Source organism: Bufo gargarizans, chromosome 9 (genome assembly GCF_014858855.1).
Source record: "Bufo gargarizans isolate SCDJY-AF-19 chromosome 9, ASM1485885v1, whole genome shotgun sequence".
Classification (NCBI taxonomy): domain Eukaryota; kingdom Metazoa; phylum Chordata; class Amphibia; order Anura; family Bufonidae; genus Bufo; species Bufo gargarizans.
Genome location: NC_058088.1, coordinates 178,980,425 through 178,989,195, shown reverse-complemented (window position 1 = coordinate 178,989,195; position 8,771 = coordinate 178,980,425).

Here is an 8,771-nt window from a genome sequence, read left to right as displayed (position 1 = left end):
CAAGCGTTACCTTTGTCCTACAGACAATAAAATGCAACCATATTATAGTCGTCTCAGACCAGTAGTGTGGTGGTCAATAGGTAAAACCAGGAGTCAGCAACCTCCAGCACTTCAGCTGGGGGGAAACTGCAATTCCCCCAGCATGCTCCATTCACTTCTATGGGAGTTCTGAGAACAGCCGAGTAAACGTGCATGCTGGGAGTTGTAGTTCCATCACAGCTGGAGAGCCAAAAGCTGCTGATCTCTCAAGTTAAACACATGCAGAAGAATAATGGCTATGGAAATCTGTACCATTTTATTACTGGGGTGGTAGAGGAGGAACTTGCAGCATCATAAATCACTATATAATGCTGTCAGTTTGGATTAGCGGAATCGCAGCCAGTCCAGGAAATGTCGAAACCGGCCTTAAACTCTTAGGGCTCTTTTTCACACGGGCAAGTTTTTCTGCACAGGTGCAATGTGTGAGGTGAACGCAATGCACCTGCACTGAATCCGGACCCATTCATTTCTATGGGGCTGTGCACATGAGCGGTGATTTTCACGCATCACTTGTGCGTTGTGTGAAAATCGCAGCAAGCTCTATATTCTGCGTTTTTCACGCAAGGCAGGCCCCACAGAAGTTAATGGGGCTGTGTGAAAATTGCATGTATCCGCAAGCAAGTGCGGAGCGGTGCGATTTTTCACGCACGGTTGCTAGGAGATGATCGGGATGGAGACCCGATCATTATTTTCCCTTATAACATGGTTCTAAGGGAAAATAATAGCATTCTTAATACAGAATGCTATGTAAATGAGGGATGGAGGGGTTAAAAAATTAAACTCGCCTCAGCCACTTGTTCCCGCTGCCCGACTTCTCTTCTTTCTTCTTCTTTGACCTGGGAGGAAAAGGACCTGTGGTGACGTCTCTGCACTCATCACATGGTCCATCACAAAATATGCAAAACGAAAAAGAAATATTAAATCAAAAGAAAGGCTGTGTAAACTCAGCAGTCATTCGTATTCCACAATACGGGATAGGGCACATTTCTAGGCAGGAGGGTGATGGTCTGATGGTGATGGTCACCTTTCCCTGATTCTCACCCTATGCTATCGATCCCTGCCTATAGAACGGAATGGCCACCCCGATGGGGGCGATCCTGTATTCAGGAACCTCCTACAAGCCCTCGGATGGCCCTGAAGACAGATATGCAAGGCACCTAAATAAGGTGGCCTAAGTACATCAAAATAGATAGTCGGGTCCATAAATATTGGGACCTCAACACAATTCTAACATTTTTGGCTCTATACACCACCACAATGGATTTGAAATGAACAAGATGTGCTTTAGCTGCAGACTGTCAGCTTTAATTTGAGGTATTTACATCGAAATCAGGTGAACGGTGCAGGAATTACAACAGTTTGCATATGTGCCTCCCACTTGTTAAGGGACCAAAAGTAATGGGACAATTGGCTTCTCAGCTGTTCCATGGCCGGTGTGTTATTCCCTCATTATCCCAATTACAATGAGCAGATAAAGGGTCCAGAGTTCATTACAAGTCTGCTATTTGCATTTGGAATCTGCTGCTGTCAACTCACAAGATGAGATTGTACCAGAGTGATGGGAAGAGAAGAGTATGGAGAAGGAAAGGAGCTGCTCATGGTCCTAAGCATACCACCTCATCAGTGAAGCATGGTGGAGGTAGTGTCATGGCGTGGGCATGTATGGCTGCCAATGGAACTGCTTCTCTTGTATTTATTGATGATGTGACTGCTGACAAAAGCAGCAGAATGAATTCTGAAGTGTTTCGGGCAATATTATCTGCTCATATTCAGCCAAATGCTTCAGAACTCACTGGACGGCGCTTCACAGTGCAGATGGACAATGACCCAAAGCATACTGCAAAAGCAACCAAAGCGTTTAAGGGAAAGAAGTGGAATGTTCTGCAATGGACAAGTCAATCCCCTGACCTGAATCCGATTGAGCTGCATTTCACTTGCTGAAGGGAAAATGCCCCAAGAACAAGCAGGAACTGAAGCCAGTTGCAGTAGAGGCCTGGCAGAGCATCACCAGGGATGAAACCCAGCGTCTGGTGATGTCTATGCGTTCCAGACTTCAGGCTGTAATTGACTGCAAAGGATTTGCAACCAAGTATTAAAAAGTGAAAGTTTGATTTATGATTATTATTGTCCCATTACTTTTGGTCCCTTAACAAGTGGGAGGCACATCTTGTTTGTTTCAAATCCATTGTGGTGGTGTATAGAGCCAAAAATGTTAGAATTGTGTCAGTGTCCCAATATTTATGGACCTCACTGTAGATGCTGAGTACATCAGATTAAAAAAGTGCTGAATACATTAAGTTGAGTCAATACAGAACGATGAATAGATGCTCAGTGCAATTTCCGCAATATCAAATTGTATCCTGATTAAACACAAAAAAACTTCAGTTTTCAAAGGTCATCGCAATTAATTTATAGGTCCCTTTAATCCCAACGCGTTTCCCCCAGTGTGTAAAGTGGGCTCATCAGGGGACATGGATGCAGTATTTAGATGTAGCATCAGATGTATTTCTGTAAAGAATAAATCAAGGCAACTGGACGTACTGTAGATTTCTTGAAAACGTTTCACTCGTTCTTCCAACGAGCTTTCTCATTTCTGAGTGACTGTACAAGAATTCACGTAACTGAATCAACATCTGGTAATTATACCCAGCATGGGGTCAGAGGTCATTATACCCAGCATGGGGTCAGAGGTGTTGATTCCATTATCCTAATTGGAGTTGGAAGAACGAGTGAAACGTTTTCAAGAAATCTACAGTACGTCCAGTTGCTTTGATTTATTCTTTACAGATATACCATGACCTGGATACATGAGAACCTTCACAGACATCAGAGGTATTATTTCACAAATGACCCAACCTGGTGTCCAACACCAGTTGATCATAGGTAAAAGATAGATGTTGATATTCATTCAGCAAAGGCAATAGTGAGAAGGTAGGGAAACTTTTTCTACTTGCGCAGGGCTAATGTTTCTATTGTGCAAACCTGTAAGGCTGCCACGTGGTCTTCTCCTTCTACCTTACCGTCCCTATTGGCTCCAGCTAAATTCTGCTTCTGTCGGTAAGAAGTTCTGCACGTGGTGCCCCCCCCCATAAGGAAGGGGTATTCTTCTCTGTAATTCCTCTCTTGAAAGTCAATGGAGGACAGATCCGTTTTCTAGAGTGCCAGATTGTGTCCGTGACGGATTCGTTTGGCTCAGTTTCATCAGGCGGACACCAAAACGCAGCAAGCAAAGCGAAATGGAGACTGAACTGATGCATTCGGAGCGGATCCTTTTCCTTTCAGTATGCATTAGAATGCAAACTGATCCGTTTTGGACCGCTTGTGAGAGCTCTGAACGGATCTCACAAACGGAAAGCCAAAATGCCAGTGTGAAAGTAGCCTTACACGGGTTGTTTGTGCTCTGGCATACTGGCTGATGGTTGCCAGGGGCAACATCCTGTACTGCAGCCTGTGTGTTTTGTGGTTCTGCACTCCTGTTCCGATGGGGTTAACGTCCCCTGATCTGTGCCTGGGTGCGGCTTATCAGGTGCCCTCATTATGCAGCTATTTCTACCTGTGAGCTGTGGGGCTTGTGGTCAGTCTAACGTCTGTCCAGTGCCTTACTGGGTGCAGCCCCTTGCTGCTGACCCAGAGAGGGTTTTCCTATCTGCCCTTGTTTGTGGTGTCAACTGGTAATGCTTTGTTGTTGGTACCTGTTCTGTGATGGTGTTTGGTATTATGTCCTTGTCTGATCTGTACCTGTCCTGTATGATGTTTATGTTATCCTTGTCTGTTTCTTGTTTAGCCTGGCAGTGCTCTGCTGCGTCTGATAGCCCGGCAGTGCTCTGCTGCGTCTGATAGCCCGGCAGTGCTCTGCTGCGTCTGATAGCCCGGCAGTGCTCTGCTGCGTCTGATAGCCCGGCAGTGCTCTGCTGCGTCTGATAGCCCGGCAGTGCTCTGCTGCGTCTGATAGCCCGGCAGTGCTCTGCTGCGTCTGATAGCCCGGCAGTGCTTCCCAGATGAACGAACCAGCGTCTCCCTGAGGCCTAGTAAACAACTAGCAAATGGGAACAACCAAATACAAAGGGAAGTACACTTATCTTCAATAGAAAATGGATGAGCAGAAACACAGGTGAGGAACTCACACCAACTCTTCCAACACCAGGCAGATAATATCAACCGCATGGTATGAAGTGTGAGTCCAGACTAAATAGAGGAGCAGTGATGACCACAAGCTACACCTGAGACAAGAGGTGTGGTCATTACCAACAACACTGCAACAAGTGAAAATAGGCTGTCAGATGACCTAACATGCAGCCAGTCTTTCAGATCTTCAATTCCCTGTCACTGGAGGGACCGTGACACTGCCTGGCAGTGCCTACTGCTTCTGATCCTTGTCTGTCCTGCAGTGCTTCTCCTTATCTTCCTGTGTTTTGTCCTGCCTTCGTGAGAGGGTCCCTGGCTTCCCCAGAGGGGGAAACTCTAGTCTGTGCAGTATCTCTAGTCTGTGTGCAGCTCTGCCTGAGACCGCCATGCTTCCATCCGCTTTGGGGTCCAGGCATCTGCTTATGTGCTGGTTCCCGTTCATCTTGTTGTCTGTTTCATGTCCTGTGTTTGCTTGGGTTCCAGTTCTGTCTGTTCCGCTGGTGCTTGCACTAGCGTGGTTCCTTGCAGGTAGGGGCACGAAGTGTACCGGGACCTTCCTAGAGGTGCAACCAGTGAGCCCTCTACCCAGTTCATCCCCACCACCAAGGGGCTCTGTGAAGAACGGGGCTCACTGGCTCTGCACTCTGTGGGTTTTGCCTCTGGTCTTCCAGTTCACGTGGTTCTGTGGCAGTGCTACCACTATTGCCTAACCTGCTTACTGTCATGTGCTTTTATTACAGTATACTTGTAATAAAGTTCTCTGTGGGTCCTTGGTCTGTTTTGCCTGTGTCCTGTTTGCTTGACGTCTCGGAGGTCTGCCTTGGGCCACCGGCACATGACACATACGTCGCATAATTGTAGGCTATACACTTCTCCACATGATACATGTAGATTTTGATGCAGATTAGGAGTCCAGTAAAGACAGCTTGGGAGATATGGAGCAGCGTGGAGACGGTGGGTGGTGGAAAAAAATAAATAAATCCTGGACAACCCCTTTAAGGTGGCACTGGTCTTCCTATAATATAGCCCTACAGCAATTCCAGGCTTGTTGTATACAGTCATCTTCTAGCTTTAGATGCATGTTGGTGGGTCTGGCCAACAATCTCATATGTATGGGTTTCTCCAGACTCCCCTAACAGCAGATGTCAGAGGAGATAAGGATTGGGCAAGTTGGATTGCAGCTGCCTGATCATTATGTTCTCTAGCAGCGGCTTCCTACCCTCTTACTTCTGAGCCTGCTTTGGCCAAGCATGCATGTGCATGAGAGGATCAGGAGTGTAAGGCCGGCCTTATTGGTACAGAATGAGACTTATGGCCATTGTATGCAAAACTTCCACAAATACAAAGGACGTGCAGATAGCAGATTATATCTACATAGGAGACTTATAAACACATACTGTGCATTGTAAAGGCTGGGTGTGTGATGTGCCCGAGGTGCTCACTGAATCCTGACCAGCCAGTCTGTACTTTTACTTTCTCAAATATCCTCTGGAAATATTACAATTGAGAGTGTTTTATTGGCTTAAAGGTTCGTGTCATAGACCTTTGCCTCAGTCTACACACTGGGACTGTCATCCAAGTGACAATATACTGCGAAGGATTGCTGTTTGTTGTCACACTGTGTCCTCTTGAATAATGGAGTCTGGCTTTGAGGTATGACCTGCGAGTTAATGGCATAATTTCCTAAGATATTGTTATTACTATAGCATTTGCTGCTTTACATATTAGTCTCCTGTAAAGAGCAGCCTGTATTCTGCTGACAGACTGGCTGGATTTATAGGTGGTGCCCTCTTTATTTTGGGTTTTGCGGCAGGGTCATAATATTGGGTGGCATCTCCCCTTGCTGCGATGCAGGAAGCCAGTCATACAGATGCTCTTTCATCTTGGACTTGTAGTTCAGCCAAGGTGGTTGTCCTCTGCTGTGCCTGGAAGATCAGTCACCCTATCCAGTCTCAGATATTCTAGATGGAGAAGAGATCTGGTGATGGAGCTGCTGGAGACCCTGAAGAGCACATTGTGTAGTGTGGGCAGTTTGTGGACGCGTGTTATCCTGTTGGAAGTAGGACTGATTCCATGGTGTTCTGGAGAGACCAAATCATGGCCAGTGTTCCTTCCATGATTATCAGATGAGAACGACCATGGTAGCTAATGGTGCCCCCCATCATGACTCCTGATGTTGATCCTGTGTGTGTCCACGCTAAGAATGATGGTAGTACGACTTGTTCCTTGATGTCCTGGACATACCGAAGGCTGGTCAATGTTCCCTCCACAATACCAGTTGGGAACGACCATGATAGCTGATGGCTCCCCACACCATGACTCCGGATGTTGATCCAGTGTGTGTCCACACTAAGAATGATGGTAGTAGGACTGGTTCCTTGATGTCCTGGACAAACCAAAGGCTGGTCAATTTTCCCTCCACAATACCAGTTGGAAACGGCCATGGTAGCTGACTGCTCCAACACAATGACACCTGATGTGTGTCTCTGCACTATGCATGATGGCAATAGGATCGGTTCTATGATGTCCTGGACATACCAAAGGCTGGTCAATGTTCCCTCTATGAATACCAGATGGGAACGGCCATAGAAGCTAATGACTCCCCACACCATGACACCTGGTGCTGGACCTGCAAACTCTGATACGGCCATCATTAGTACTAGGGCAGAACCAGCTTTCATCACTAAGACTATTGTTTGCTATTCATGCCTCCAATGGGTTTTCTTGCGCCACCAGTTTAGGCGTTCTTGCCGGTGATGAGAGGTCAATGGCAAACCAGCTAGTGGAGTGCATGAATGCAGTCCTGCTTCAACTAGATGGTTTATTATGGTTCGGTCCAAATAGTGATTATATATCGCTTTATGGACTTGTAATGTTTTACATTTAGGCCCCTTTCACACGAACGATACGGATTGGGTCCGGATGCGTTCAGGGTGTGTTCAGGAAAACTCGCACCATTTCACAAGCAATTTCAGTCAGTTTTGTCTGCGATTGCGTTCAGTGGTTCAGTTTTTTTCCGTGAGTGCAATGCGTTTTGATGCGTTTTTCACACGCGTGATAAAAAACTGAATGTTTACAAACAACATCTCTTAGCAACCATCAGTGAAAAAGTTGCTTGCGGATGCGATGCATTTTTTACTGAAGCCCCCATTCACTTCTATGGGGCCAGCGTTGCGTGAAAAACGCAGAATATAGAACATGCTGCGATTTTCACGCAACGCACAAGTGATGCGTGAAAAACAACACTCATGTGCACAGACCCATGGAAATGAATGGGTCCGGATTCAGTGCAGGCGCAATGCATTCGCATCACCCATGGCACCTGCACGGGAAACTCGCTCGGGTGAAAGGGGCCTTATGGTTTTCCCTGTGTTTGTGGTGAGAGGAGGGAGTGTTTTAGCCCTTTTTATATATACTTCTCCCTTGAAATCTTGCAGTCAGGTGACAGCCCATGTACATCCCGCAGTAATGAGCAGCGTGCTGGTAATGATCAGGAATCATGCTTTTCCTGGGAGAACCCTGGATCCTGCAGTGAGCGCTCCTCCTCTGTTTGTATACACACCTCCCAAAAATATTGCCGGGGATTGGATGAGGATCTGTTTTATTGTCAACTCCTCAATGCCGCTCTGACGTGCTGCCAGCCATATAACCTTTGGCCCATCATAAGCACAAGTGACATGTTCACATCAGCGTCCCGTGTGGAGCAGCTCACAATGATCAAGTGTCGGCACCAGGTAAAGAAACTAATGGCTCTTGGGACTACATTCCTTACATGATCCTTGTGGTGGTGCGTGGTGGGGGTACTGTTTTATGCTCTAATACTGTATATTGTAAAGGGCATAACACTTAAAGGGGTTATCCCAAAATTAAAGAAGTTGTCCGGGCATTTAATATTGATGGTCAACAATATCAGATCGGCAGGGGTCTGACACCCGGACTGAGGAGACGGCGCGCACGTGCCATCTCCCTTCTCTCCACTATATGTCTATGGGACAGCAGCAGCGGGCAGGAAGAGAGAAGGGAGATGGCACCTCGGCTGCCGTCTCCTCATACAGCTGATCGGCGGGGGTGCCGGGTGTTGGACCCCCGCTGATCTGATATTGATGACCTATCCTGAGGATAGGTGATCAATAGAAAAAGCATGGACAACCCCTTTAATGTAAAAACTGAAAATCCGACATCATATAGTACAAGACTGTCTCTTTCCAACAAACTTAGAACCAGCCCCGGACCTCGCATGGATCCAGAGATCTCCCCACTCATTGCTTCAAGCTTGCATCTCGGGGGGCATGCCCTTTCTCAGGGGTGTGTCCTTTCTACTGCAGCTTGGTGGGCGCTATACAGATAGATTTCAGTGAATAACTCAGTGGGCGAAACAAATATTTTAATTACAATTATTTATTCAATTAATTATTTGCAATTACAAAAATATTCAGATCCAGGTGCCGCTTTAAAAATGTTGAATTTTTTTTTGTGGGCCGATTATCGGGTACGAACGCTTATTCCAGATAAATATCCAGTCTGAAGGTACCGCAGATAACCCAATGAATGAGCAAAGCGCTCGTTCATCAGGTGAAGTGATCTTTCATGCGGACACCTCAGTCATC